We start from the raw sequence: 15,573 nt of genomic DNA on the forward strand, positions 1-15,573 counted from the left end.
ACTAATTCTCAAATGCTTTTATTATGTCAAAAGTTTTAAATCTTCTAAATCAATAAATATATTTTTCAATATTAGGATGTGCTATGATGCATTATAACGTTGTGAATGTAGTGACAGGGATGAGTATTACACTGTGATACCAGTTATGACTACTCAGTTGAGTCATAAAGCATTATAAGTGCTGATCTTGAGTGACGTTATATATTAAGCTTCATATAAGGTCATAAAGATTCATATTAGGTCATAAGACATCTATAACCACTTTACATAGCCTGATTATTGTCATCCTGTTTGAAGAAAGATCTTCAGAGCCGAAGTATATTTCACCTCTTTCTTTTTGCCTTGACCTTCACATTTGTTATATTGGGCATGAGCTCTCAAAGCCCCTGTCCAGTCTGTCCTTTTTGTCCTCAGGTGTCCCCCATCGCTGTGCTGGTTACCAGGAGAATTTGTCACTACCAGCTGCATAAAAAATGTCAACCTTTCTAATATTTCTTAGCTTACATTTTCTCCTCCATCATCCCCTGTAAAGACTGATCTCCTGAAAAAAACGTTGTAGGAAAAAAGAAGAACAAGAAGGAAAAAAACTTATGTTAAACCTCTAGGTACAGAAGGCTGTTAGCAATTGCTGATGATAGTAGGCAAACATTAACATAATAATTAGTGTCTTGTAATTGTTTCATTAAAACCAGTTGTTCCATTTCTCCTCGTGTTTTCCCAGTAGACGGGAGGATGTTGGACGGCAGCCAGGAGGAGGCAGGGACGCCATGTTGGCACTGCCAAGCTCAAGATGGTTTACTTCAGCTCGGGCGAGGAGGAGACGAGCTGTTTATTTTAGCCATACTCCTCCTATTCCTCCTCCTCCTTAACACACTCTCTCTCTCTCTTTCTCTCTCTCTCTCTCTCTCTCTCTCTCTCTCTCTCTCTCTCTCTCTCTCTCTCTCTCTCACACACACACACACACAGATACTGTATATACACACATACTGACTACAAAACCAAACAAACAATCAAAAAAGTGGTCATATAATTATAATTATTTATAATGGATATGGATCCATCATCCATCCATCCATCCATCCATCCATCCATCCATCCATTCATCCATATTCTATCTATCTATCTATCTATCTATCTATCTATCTATCTATCTATCTATCTATCTGTCTGTCTGTCTGTCTGTCTGTCTGTCTGTCTGTCTGTCTGTCTGTCCGTCCGTCCATCCTCTGTCCGTCCGTCCATATATCTATCTGTCTGTGCACGCATAAACATTGCAACATGGGGGGTTTTTGTGTCGTTCCTCTAATGCCCTTCGTTCATTTCCCTACTCTTATTTCCTATATTTTCCCAGAATATCTGAGTGGTGTTTTCCCTCCTGCTTTTCATCCTCACTTCTCGAACCCGAGATAAATGTTGGTAAACTCATCAAGGATCACGTAGACGCCTTTTTTCCAGATGCCTCAGCGCGATCCGATGAAGAGCGAGATGAGAATGTATATCACAGCGCTATAACCCACTCCAGCTCCTTAAGACGGATTCCAATACGGCGTAAACAAACAGACGGCGTCATGTTGACAATGTTTCTCTGCGTGCTTATTGAATCCTGAAAGGAGGGCAATTTCTCGGCGACATTGTGCAATCTCGGAGATCCGTAAACATAAATAAACAAACCAACATGTGAAATATGAGTGTTTTCACTCCGGCATGCGCGTGTGCGCGGTCGCGTCGACGCCGGCGTGTCCCCGGATCCCTCCCAAAAGACTGATTGGAACTTGTGCACCACAATTAACTTCCTCGACGCTACCGATAAATCAAGATCGTGGTATTTGCCGATGCTCGTGTCACTGCGATATGAGCGGCGGAGGCCATCTGTACGGCAGAGATCAAATAACTGCCGCCGATACGCCATATTCAGAGCAGGGCGGGTGAAAAGGGGGCCATCTCTTAGAAAATTATTTTTCATTCTTCACCCGTGCTGCCGCTGACAAATATACTCATTTTCTCTTCATTGTGTTGAATGCAAAAAAAAATAAATAAATACACGCATTTCTGCGAACAAACTGTTTGGGGGCTCTCTGTTTTCTATCAACGCAGCATTAGAGTCACCATCATCATCTGCTCAGCTTCCAGGGTACGTAATGCATCTCGGATAGTTTCTAATATTGTGGGTAATCGCGAAAACATACGAGTGTTTCTTTATAAAAAAAAAAAAGAAGGAAAAACTTCTTCCTGCATGCCAAAAGTTTCGAAGGCTGGATCTGCTTTGATTAAAGCGGTCTGTGAGAATAACATTGTTTCCTTAAGTGCAAAACTGGAAGCGCTACCATCTTCAAAAGAATCCTCCCCCACCCTTTCTTTCCGTTTTTACATATTCATGTATTTATCTGCATTACTCAGAATAAGTACGCTAGGCCCCTCGTGCACTTGTGATAATACTAATCCAGTTTCCGTTCGATATTTCTGAAATATTACACCTCTAGAAATATTACAACTTCAAGGCATTTGGGTGGGGGTGGGGGTGGGGATGGGTTTAGAGGCAGGCACAGGAACCCCAGTCTGGGAGAGACACAGTGAGAAAGAAAAAAGAGAGAGAGGGAAAAAAAAAACACATTTTTACATTTTCTAAATATGTAAAGTGCCCAGCACACGTTCCATGACCAGCGTACGGCGAGTTCTCAAATCCAGCAGAACTATCAGCTCGACCGGCACTCTCGCCCGCAGTCACACGGAGCCGGCTGCTCTCGCTTTCCCGGCAGCATCGGGGATTATCGCACACACACACGTCTGAACCGAGGCCGGCCTGCTGCAGCGGGAGACCCGCCGTCTCTGCGGCGAGAATGTCGCAATTCTTTATACAACAGCTTACGGTATTTGGGCTCAGGCCAAGTCACAGGTGTACAGGGTTTTTTTTTTTTTTTTTCCATAGTACCCTTTAATTCACATAGACTTTCGATCGTTGCTATTTTCTGTGAGGACGGAAAGGGGAGGGTTTTCCGCCAGGAGCAAGCCTTCGAAATGACAAGCTGATGCTTGCAGTGGTGCATAATGTAAGGTACATCGTTCCTGTACTTAAGAAAACAAGCTAAAAGTAATATATATACATACATACCGATATACTAATAAGGAATAACATTATGACAATATAACATCATGACTGGTGAAGTAAATATCACTGATTATCTCTTCATCATGGCACCTGTTAGTGGGTGGATTTGTTTATTAGGCAGCAGGTGAACGTTTTTTTCCTCAAAGTTGACGTGTTAAAACCAGAAAAAAATGGCCAAGTGTAAGGATTTGAGCGGGCTAGACAACAGCTAGACGACTGGGTCAGAGCATCTCCAAAACTGCAGCTCTTCTGGGATGTTCCTGGTCTGCAGTGGTCAGTATCTATTAAAAGTCCTCCAAGGAAAGAACACTGGTGAACCGGCGACAGGGTCATAAGCGACCGGGGCTCATCGATGGAGCGAAGGCTGGTCCATGTGGTCCGATCCAACAGACGTGTTCCTGTATCTCAAATTGCTGAAGAAGTTAATGCTGTTAATGCTCGATGGGTCACGACTGTTTTGGCAGAAAAAGGAAGAATATTAGGCTGTTCAGTGTTTAGAACACAAGTTCAATCTATTTTGTTTGGTTAAACAATATCAGAAATATTGTTATACATTAATGTACAAATTATAGAGAAATCTTTTTTTTTCCAAAAAACATGCAGACGGTATAATTATTGCAAAAATGTAGCCAGGACAACATTCATTAGATGTATTTACTGAAATACTGCTTGCTAAAGTAAATATGGGAATAAAAATCATTTTTTTCTTTTTTTTGGAACGCTGTGCTGAATATTCCCAGCCTTTAATGAGGTCCAAATGTTGGGCGATATTAATAATTTGAATGACAGAAGGAAAACTGGAGTCATCTAATCGGAGTTAATGGTGCTCTCCCTTCTGCACTGTGATTGGGATTTGACAGTTACACGTTACATTTAGCCAGAAAAAGTGTCCAACTGTCCAAATGTCTCTATCTCTCTCTCTCTTTCTCTCTCTCTCTCTCTCTCTCTCTCTCTCTCGTTCTCTTTCTGATTAGGGGGGTGCTGAGGGGACGCACATGCCAGAGAGGGTCTCGTTCAGTGCTCAAACTCGGCACAGATGCTCAGCTCAGTGCGCCTCTTCCCCAGATCTCCTACGCTAAATCTCCTTCCTGTGACGTCTGTCCATCAAATTCGGATGATCTCAGAAAAGACCCCGGCTGGCTCACAGCATCAGCACTCATAGCTACACACATACACACGAGTACTGGTTACTAGAAATGGACTCTGGAACTGATCTTTGGCCATCTGTGTGTGCATGTATGTGTGTGTGTCAGAGGGAGTGTATAGAAGCAGCGGGCTGTAGACCATAGGGAAAAATGCCTGCCCTATTTTTTATTTTTTTTGCTACGGTCCAGGCGAGAAACACACACGTCTAAATTTGGCCTTGTGTCGCTCTGCCAGGGACACAGAAAATACACAGGCCTTTCGTCCACTAATGAGGAAGGACAAGTTAATTAACACTTTGCATAGACTCAGACACACACACACACACACACACACACACACACACACACACACACACACATACATATATATATTATATATATATAAGGGTTAAGTTATAAGTTATAGTTATTTAACTATATTTAAACTATATTTATAAAACTATAAACTATATTTAAACTATAGCTATGAAAAGTTTGTGTGTGTGTGTGTGTGTGTGTGTGTGTGTGTGTGTGTGTGTGTGTGTGTGTGTGTGTGTGTATATATATATATATATATATATATATATATATATATATATATATATATATATAAATCCTTGATGTGAAAGTTGATGTAAAAAAAAAAAGATAGATAGATAGATAGATAGATAGATAGATAGATAGATAGATAGATAGATAGATAGATAGATAGATAGATAGATAGATAGATAGATAGATAGATAGATAGATAGATAAAAAAAAAAGCTTTCACTCATTCTATTGTTAATGGTCTAAATAGACTAAAAATGGAAAAGAAATGCTGGTATTCAGTGTTTATCGCAGAAAGTTTTTGGCTCGAGCTCCCGCTATAGGCTCGCTCATAATCTTTCACTGCTCACAATAATCTGGCGACCCATTATGCTGCATGTTGAGAGATAAAATGTTGAACAGCATTAGGAAATCTCCTCTAATCAAATCGGAGTTAATGGCGCTTCTCCCTACTGCACTGATTGGGATTTGACCGTAACATACACAAAGCTGGAGATGTGTCTAATCAGCTTTGGGCGAGTTCTGGTGTAGAGTTGAACCAATTCAAAATAATCTATGTAAATATCTCCAGATGCATTATATGGACAAAAGCATTGGGACACCTGACTTTCCCTATCATATGTGGTTGTTTCACAAACGTTTATCGCAAAGTATAAGGAACACATTTGTATAATCAGTCTTTCAATGTGGTAACATGAAATGTTCCATTCACTTGAACTAGGAGACCCAAACCTGTTCCAGCGTACGTCTGATAAAGTGTCTGCAAACTTTTGCCAATGTAGTGTAGTTTGTACACTGTACAATATCCTCTGCTATCACAGCTTTTTCATTGACTTTTTTTATGAGCTTTCAGATTTTCTGGAACCGAACGTGAACAGAACTCGAACACAGAAATAAGTTCTGTTCACGTTCGGTTCCAGAAAATCTGAAAGCTCATAAAAAAAGTCAATGAAAATTAGTTTTAACTAAATTAATTTTACAAACCACACGTGCAATGCTGTTACAGTGAATGGAAATGGATTCCAGTAAATACATGTACAATGTGAAAGTGAAGTCATCCAAGTCTGTGTTGTGTCTCATCGGACCCCTGAAGTGAACAATACTATTTATAAAACTATAAAAATTAACCATAACCAATAAAATAAAAGCATGTTATCACATCAAAGCCCACCTTCTGTAGCAGAAAACAGCTCTGAACACCTAATCACAAGAACTCTAGAGGTGTGCTGGGGTATCTGAGGTTAACTGCAGATCCTTATTTGCTGTAGGATGGAGGCCGAGTGAACACCTTGAACTCTGTCATGTTCCTTAAAGAGTTCCTGAACAATTTTTGGCATGCAGCAGAGTGCTTTATGATGCTTCGTAGAGAACAATACTGCAACGAGATGGTAAATATAGTGTTTTATTTTTTTCAAGCAAAAATGAAAATCAATTTGTTGTACACATTTTCAATAAGTATAAAAAAACAAATTATTTTATTGTCATATATATATATATATATATATATATATATATATATATATATATATATATATATATATATACACACACACACATACACACACACATACACATTTTTTTTATGTCTGTATCTCAGACATCAAATTAAAAGCTGTGATAAATGGTGCAGAAATTAATGTCACAAATAAATATTAAAACAATAAATAATTAAATGCATTTTTCAGTATGGAATGAAATGCTCTCATAAAACATATATTTTGTCACATGCTTGTGTCTCAGTGTGCCACTCTAAAAATTGTAATAAAAAAAAATAAAAAAAATTAATAAATAAATAAAATACACTGGCTAGTTTGCATAGCTTGCTAATCACATTAAAGAAACATCTGAAAGAATAGGTAATTTGGAATACAAAAAGAATAAGTAATTTTGAATGCATCGTACCCAAGCGGCCAAATTATTATGCCTAATGAAATCAGGCATGCATTCACATCGGTGAGGTGAAAAAAATAATAATAAAGTGCTATTACCTGTCAAGACGAGTGCGTTTCGATTACCAAGTGCTGTGCAGACAGATGTGTGTTACCTAACAAATCTCTGCTCCGCTTATACAGAGAGTAACATTTATTTTAGAAAAAGACTAACAATCAGAGAAAGAGAGATGCTGCTCCGTTGTATATTAAATATACAACATTCATAGGAATTCATTATCTTCTTAGAATTAATACATTATTAACGTTGCTCAGTCACCTCAATATAGACAGTCATTAGATTCAATATAGTCTGCCCGCTGTTGATTAACCAACAATATGCAATGAAAATTAATCACATGGTTATATACAGTAATCCCCCGATTTACCGCGGTTCGAATCTCGTGCCCCCGGTTTATCGCGGATTTGCATTTGTCACGTAGCTAATTTGTTTTGCTGATTTTCCCGGTCGCTCGCAGAGAGCACGATAGCCCAAAAGACTTATAGAGGATTGTTTTATGTTGAAATAATGAAATTACAGTACATGTACTCACTATAAATGTAATACAGTGTACTGTATTTCTACAAATGTACACAAAATTCATCTGGCTATATTCTGTGTGTGTTTTAAGTGTGTGGGAGAATGATTTATGGCTTAAACAACAAAAATTATAAAAAAATTTGAGCGGTTTTTCGTTTATCGCAGGCGGTTTTGGAACATAACCACCGTGATAAACGGGGGATTATTACTGTATATAATTAATTCTAACACCTGGATATGTAGCATCGGGATTAGTGCTGGTTTCTGTTGTAGTAGATTATAAATTTGTCCTGTAATAATGGAAAGCAGGAAACTAATCCTACTGATTATGTACTCATCATTGAAAATGTGTAATGATTTACAGAGATTTGAAATTACCAGTGGTAGACAAAGTACACAAACCATGTAAATAAGTAGCGTGCTCCATTTAAACATTCTTCTGAGTAAAAGTACAGAAGCATTTCCTTCAAATTTTGCTTAATCAACTCGGTTTATGTGAAAAAGACTCGAATTTGTTAGCTGCCACTCTTGGGCCCTTGAGCAAGGCCCTTAACCCTCTATGCTCCGGGGGTCCCTTATGAGGGAAATATCAAGGTCCGTGACGTGGGGCCGCCTTCCCACCTGCAGGAGGGACCGTAAGAGACGGTGCTGTGAGGATTGGGCAGCAGTCGAAGGCGGGGGCAGCGGGAGAAAATGAATGAATGAATGACCGTTGTATTAATAGAATGATATTAATGAGTCAAAAACTGATTGATATTTAAAAAAAAATGATCAACCGTTCAACTACTTGAAAAAAACCATATAAGGCCATGTTGTTGCGGCAAGTTCGATTCAGGAGTTTCTTCTATCGTTTATTCTTCTAAAAATGTTCTGCTCGTTGTTATACTGACGCTGAACTGTATGTTGGCGCAATCGAAACAAGTTCAAAACAGAGCTCGACCCTAAATGGTGGTTCGCTGCCTGATTGACCAGTTATGTTTTTTTCCGCTCTGAAATAAAAAAACTATTTTGCAAAATGTAGCTGAGTAAAAAATACATAATATGACCTTTTGAAATGTAGTTAAGTTAAACTCATTCCAAATGGAAATACTTCAGGAAAGTACAGATACACGACAAAGCTACTTACGTAAGTACAGTCACAAACAAATCCTACTGGTCTTTACCTCCAACCGTCTGTAATTTCAGTGGTGGACAGTAACAAATTGGATGCAGTTTGTTACTGTACTTACGTAAGTAGCTTTGTCGTGTATCTCTACTTTCCTGAAGTATTTCCATTTGGAATGAGTTTAACTTAACCGCATTTCAAAAGGTCATATTTCATACTTTTTACTCAGCTACAAACACATCAAATTCTCCAAAAGCAGATACAGTTGAATGAGTATAAAGGAAAAGGGAATCATTTTGAGGTGATCTTTGATCTTTAATTTGGAATGGTGAAACCATTTGGGCAAAAGAAAAAGTATAAATTAAGAGCTGTGGTTTTTCCATGGTGTTAGCAACAAAACAATGGTTTTTCATGCTTCCTGTAAAACTTGCCAAAGATGTTCTTCACTAGTTGTCTAGCAATGTGTATTTATTTCTGACCAGTTCATCCCAAAGCAATTCAATAGGATTTGGGTGCGGTGACCAGGCAGGCCAATCCATGATAGAGAACACTCCAGTAAACTGTCTGCTCTCTAAATATACTTCATGAGTCATTGTCTTGTTGTATGGTGAAGTCAGTTTTATAGTCACAGTCCAGAGGAAATTGGTGTTGAAGTATTGAATGGCAGCCATGTTGGTTCAGTATTCCTTTCACCTGGATTCAGTCTCAAAAACAATCCAATTATACTTTCACCTCCATGTTTTACTGTATGATAACTTATTCTCTTCTGTCCTCTGTCCCACATAAGTTATTCTTTTAGAGGCAAATATTTGCCCAGAGAACTTTTTTCCAGCCATTCACTGTCCAATATTTGTATGTTTTTGCCTTGTACCTCATTTGTTGCAAAGAAACAAAAGGAACTTGCATGAGGTAGATCAAAAATGGAGAAAAATTTGGAATATATGAAACAAGACAGCAAAAAAACAATGCGTAATTGTTGCCATAAACATTTATCATCTTTTAAAAAAAAATTAACAAAGACATGATCAGGCTTTAGAACCGGAGAGACTAGAAGATACAGCGAGCGTTCATCCTGCAAAAGTGTGACAGCTGGGCTAAAGGGTAATAGGTCGCTTGTGAGTGCCAACGCTTCCATTCGCTTTCTGTAAACGAAAAATCGTACGGCCCAAACACTCCCTTAAGGAGTCACTAGTGGGCCAAAGTTTCATAGCCAGAGGGGGGAACAGGAAATGAGCATTAATTGTGATAATGATGATGTTTGTACAGGCCAGGGCTTTTAGACTCTTTCTCTCTCTCCACCTCTCTCCACCTCTCTCCTTCTCTCTCTCTCTCTCTCTCTCTCTCTCTCTCTCTCTCTCTCTCCCTCTCTCTCTCTCTCGCTCGCTCGCTAACTCCATCTAAGACTATGGCTTAATTCACGAAGAATATGAAAGCGAGGAAATGTCTCTCTCTCACACTCTCTCTCGCTCTCTCGTTCTCGGCAATACTGCAGGTGTCTGACTCAGAGCATCGGCTCCATCCATCATGTCTGATTTAGACCCGAGCTCTGGTGTGCTGGTGTGAGCAACTAGAGAAATTACTGTCATTAGAAGCAAGATCTTTGTTTTGATGGCCTGAGTTAATGGGCTTTGCATTAGGGAGAGTCCTAGGGGCCGGTTTTGGGGTGATTAGCAAAAAAAAAAAAAAACGACGCAAAAAAAAGCACATTTACACGTCTCTAATTGCAACTAGGATGCCAGGAACCTACGCCACTTTCTCGCAGCGATGCCCAGATTCACACGCGCTTAAAAGATCACCTAGGAGGTTGCTACACCAAGATTGTGATGTTCCACACGCTCACAGCGCTCTTTTAGAAAGAAAACAAGATCCTAAGCACTGTTTTGAGGGAGGGGAAGAAGATCATGATGTTGCATTGTTTCGTTTCGAGCAACTTGTTTTGTCACACTTTAATTATGAAGCCTAGATGGAATCTCAGATTGGGGGGGATTGTAATTTAGGCCTTTTTTTTCTCTCCTCAACCTCTGTTTTCTCAATGCTATTAATTAAACGGGTTATATTGGGAATATGTCGATTCGCCCCGGTGCCGGCGTACGAGCAGTGAGGGGGGTGCGAGTTGTTTGGAAAGTGACACTGGCCTAATTTGGGGGCCGATAAAAGCGCCTGCCATAATCACCTGAGATAAGGGACACATCCTCAGAGCCCTGAGAGAGCCACAGTAAGCCATTTGATTTTTTATTTATATTTCTTATTACGAGTTGCCGCAATGAAAGTGGGTCACCGAACACTTTTTTGTGTGTGTGTGTGTGTGTGTGTGTGTGTGTGTGTGTGTGTGTGTGTGTGTGTGTGTGCAAATTTTTTTTTCTCACTGAAACTAACTTTTAAACGTCCATGTTTTCTTTCTCTGGTTAAACATACTTTCGTATCCTATTCCCGTGTGCCTCCTGCTCATTAAAAATGTTTAACAACATTTTAATTGAAGAATTAATTACCTTCTGCTAGGCAAAATCTTCTAAACTACAACAGGGGAACCATCAGACAGAGAAACTGGTAAAAGGGGGTGGGGGGCCGTTGTTGGTGGTGATGACAAATCGACCACCTTTTCTTTTCTTTCCAAACGGAGGGAAATGATGACATCATCAGGTGGATTTGTGCTTGAAATTGAATTTTACACGTTTGCAATACGGTTTTACCACTATTTTAAAAATGCTAATGAGATCAATTTTTACTTTTATTTATGTCATCTGATATGAGCTTGAAGCTGCTCAGAAGATGTTCAGTCTCGCTGTCACAAAGGATACGGAATCCAAAGAATCCTTCTTGAATGTCATAGTGAACAGAAAAGCATCTCGAAACCTACATCTCAAACCCTGAAGCGGACCTTTGACACAGGGCTTTTTGGTACCCCAGTTGAGATTTCTATGGCCCCCCCTCCCAACACACACCCTGTTTGGTTGAACTGCTGCCGCCTGATTGGCTGATTTAGATGCATGAATTTGTGTACTGACCAGAAGAGACGCTTAATGACACATTTGGCAATGACAATTTTCCCTTCACTTGAACTATAATATCCAAACCTGTTCCAGCATGGCAATACCTCTGTGCACAAGCTCCATGAAGATCTGGTTTATACGGGTTGGAGCGGAAGATCTTGAGTGGCCTTCTATAGAGCTCTGGCCTCCAATGTATTAAACACCTTTGGGATGAATTGGAACGCTGACTCAACCCCAGGCCTCCCCACCTCACCTCCTCATGTTCTAGTCATTGGATGAGCACAAATCTCTATTAACACACTCCAAAATCTAGTGGAACATCTTCCCAGAAAAATGGAGGCTATCATAATGGAAAATTGGCACTAAATCTTATGTCCAAGTGTTCAAACCTTTCACACCCTACAGTGTATATTACACACATTGACACACATTGACACACATTTTCTTGACAAAATGTGCAAGAGATCAAGCTGAAAAAAAATAAAAAATCCAAAATCAACATGCAACAGAATTCTAATAAAACCAAAATAGGCGAGGGATATTATTTATTTATTATGATGCAAATTGCCAAATTGTGTTTTTCTGTATACATCCGTACGAAATCTTCAGTCACTCTCTCTCTCGAACCATCATTCTCTCAGTGCAATGATTAGGCCTTCAGACTTGCAAATGAGTCTGCATTCTGCCTCCTCCTTTGTCTGCCTCCGTCTTTCTCATGTCTCACCTCGTATTTAAGGGGCCCTGTGTGATTAGTTAATCGGCCCCGGCCCTCAGGTGGAGGTGGAGGGGGTGGAGGTGGGGACGGGGGTTTTGGAGGACAGGCTCCGCTTCGTCTCCGTTCGCTCTCCGTCCTGCCAAGCTGTTCTTTTGGATGCGAGCGGAGGCAGCTGTGTTTACTGGCGTACATTTAGCAGAATCTATTATTCATATTGCTCACTCTGCGAGCCAGATCTCATGCCACCTGTCTCGCTGACAAGCTTCACCCCTTTTGTGCGCTTTCCTGCTCTCACCAAATGATGCTCGCTGCTGATGAATTGGGTTTTTTTTTTTTTATACGAGTGCCGCTAACTAACGGTCTCACTCAGAGCCATGGACGCCGGCCCGAGAGACGGAGTGGGAGAACAGGAGGAAGGACGGGAGGGTGAGGAAATAGTTTGGAAGAGTTTGGAATGTTAATCTGTTCTTTGAGAGTGATGTGAGAGAGAGAGAGAGAGAGATAGAGGGAGAGTGTCTAATCAGGACAAGATGAAGAAGGAATGAGAGAAAATGGATATGTATATTATATATACAAACAAATTAAAGACATTCGCTGAAGCAGTGTTTTTGCGCAGTCACCTCCATCCTTCGTCTTGAAAGGTGGGTTAACACGAACGCGGACCATGAAAATGTATGACTTCATTTATAATTCATTAGGATTTGACTTTAATCTTGACTCTAAGTCTGCAGTGTAGTAATTACTCTGTAAATTGTATTGGCTGAGAGATGTTCTGTTCCAAACAGGTAAATCAAACTGTCAGGGAACCCGAGATTCCAAACGAGGAAAAAGACAATTAAAAGGCAGAAGGGAATACATGGAGTTCACTTAAAAATTGGGGGACATGGTTTACTCAAACTGGGAATGGCAAACTCAAATGGTGAATGGTCCCAATTATAAAAACGCACAAAAAAACCTTCTTAGTTGCTTTTATTATCTAAATCGGGGGTCTTCAATGTTTTGATCCCCTTATACTGATCAGTGTTTTGACCAGTTTTGATGATTTTAACCAAGTTGAATTTATTTGAAACAAAAAATTATTTGGGAGTCAACATTTATTAGCCGACCCCCTGCAGTACCACCACAGACCCCCTAGAACCCCAGTTGAAGACCCATGATATAAATAATAATATGAACCAACGTAGCATTTGTGGAAGGAGTCTTAAGTGTCAAGACTTCGTAACGGCTACTTATAGCTAGTTACTACAAGCATTAACGTCATAACAGCTGTTAGAGCTACTATAAGGTATGTAATAACAGGAAATACTTTATTTAACTTTAATGGAAGGAGTCTCCAGTGTCAAGGCTTCGTAACAGCTACTTATAGCTACTATAATCTCCAATGTCAGGGCTTCGTAACAGCTACTTATAGCTACTATAATCTCCAGTGTCAGGGCTTCGTAACAGCTACTTATAGCTTGTAGCTTACATTTTCCCCTCACTTAAACTAGGGGACACAAACCTGTTCCAGCATGACAATACCCCTGTGTATAAAGCGAGCACCATGAAGATATGACTTACAAGGTTTAGAGAGGAAGATCTCCTGTTATAGAGCTCTGACCTCAACCCTACTGTACACCTTTGGGATGAACGTGAACGCTGACTGCACGCCAGACCTCCTCACCCTCACCTGCATCAGTATCTGACTTTACTAACACCCTTGTGGATGAATAAGCACAAATCTCCACAAGCGCACCCCAAAATCAAGAGGAACATCTTTCCAAAAGAGTGGAGATTATTATCATAGGAAACGGAGACTAAGTGTGGAATGGGATGTTTTAACATTTCAGTGTTTTTTTACTCAGTCATATGTTTTTTATTCCTTAAAAAACCTATACAGGGGAAAAAATGTAGTTTGTCTGAATAATAATGTTTTGAAATTGTACAAATTTTAAATTAGCAACATAGAAAGTACACTCCATTGTAGTCTGTTTAATATAAATTATATTCATATTAATATTAATAGAAAAAAATACTGCCATCGGTATCGCTGATACTGGTTTCGAAAAGACACTTTATGGTATCGAAAAAAGAAAAGAATCAGTATCGCACGTCCCTAATGTACGGCAACATGTGTGTCCCGATCCACTCAATTTCATTTCGGTTTCATTTCAAAAATTCTCCTGCTCATGTTTGTATAATGGAACGAACCAATTAAATCCTCCTTTAAGAGAAAGAAAGAATGAAAGTGTCCGGCTCATGGATAAGGCCTGTGCTTTATTGGGCACTCTTCAAAGTGAAGGATATTTTCACAGTTGCAAAGACAAATTCAAGGACTTACAGAAGCCAGAAGCTCTTATCTTCACTAGGTGCCATTTCATTGTGCTTTATATTCCCGGAATTCAAAACATTTAAAACCTCCTTCAAGTATTTTTTTTTTTTAAACAAATCCTGGCCTAATTTACATGTGAGTAAGTCATAAGCAGGCTTCTTTGAAATGCAAAAACGTATCCCATTTCTATATTTCATCAAGGACCTATTCATGTTTAATAAATTAAGACTCAGATCCTCCAAGACTTTGTTTTTCATTAGCTAAAAGCTGCAAAAAAAAAAAAAAAGGCAGAGTTAAAATCTTAATCACAACCTGCATCAGTATTTGCATGTTGTGCTAACGTTGGATTTGACAGGACGCCGAATCCGCACGAGACGCTTGGGAAAACATTCTCATTCGAGTTTGATAACTTTGTGAAATCTGGTTAACATCGAAAAAGCTTTGGTGAGGCTGAAGATTTAATGTGAATGGAGAAAAAAAAAAAAACAATTTAAGATATACCTAAACTTTAAAATTTTTGATTTCTACTTCTTTATATCCTCACGGAGTTTATTGAGTGTATTCAGAGTGGGGTTGTTTGAGTATATTAGTTACTTCTTCTGGGTTCTCATGCAGCTTCTTCTTCTTCTTCTTCTTCTTCTTTTTCTTGCATTCATTTACAGTCAAAAACAATGCATTCCAAAGTGACTATAACTATAATGCATATAACCGTCAAAAAGTACTGAAGCACTAAAGCTTGTAATGCAATATACCTAGAAAAATATGATTAGAAAAAATAGCATAAATAAAAGAAATTGCAGCTTTGAGTTGGAATTCCTGCTTGAAGTATTTGGGAATCCATGTGGATTATTTTATATATATATATATATATATATATATATATATATATATATATATATATATATATATATATATATATACACTATACAGGCAATGTTTGTGCTTTTTTGACCATCCCCATTCCAAATTTTGTTATTTGCCGTTCTTAAAACCGCCACTCTTCTGGGAAGATGTTCCACTAGATTTTAGTGAGGCTGGTAGTGATGTAGGTGAGGGTGAGAAGGTCTGAGGTGCAGTCTGCATTCATCCCAATAGGTTTTCGATAGGGTTGATTTCAGAGCTCTATAGCAGGAGATCTATCACTCCAATCAATGTAAAGCATATCTTTATGGAGCTGGTTTTGTGCACAGGGTCATTGCCGTGC

The 15,573-nt window shown here is 39.2% G+C and overlaps 1 long non-coding RNA gene across 1 annotated transcript in view; it reads right to left on the reverse strand.

Annotated features, from left to right (window-relative positions):
• Positions 1-15,573, reverse strand: part of LOC310716464 — a 325,142-nt gene that overhangs the window by 145,030 nt on the left and 164,539 nt on the right. The gene's annotated exons all lie outside the window — the stretch shown is intronic.

This window comes from Silurus aristotelis, assembly GCF_946808225.1.
Source record: "Silurus aristotelis genome assembly, chromosome: 2".
NCBI classification, from domain to species: domain Eukaryota; kingdom Metazoa; phylum Chordata; class Actinopteri; order Siluriformes; family Siluridae; genus Silurus; species Silurus aristotelis.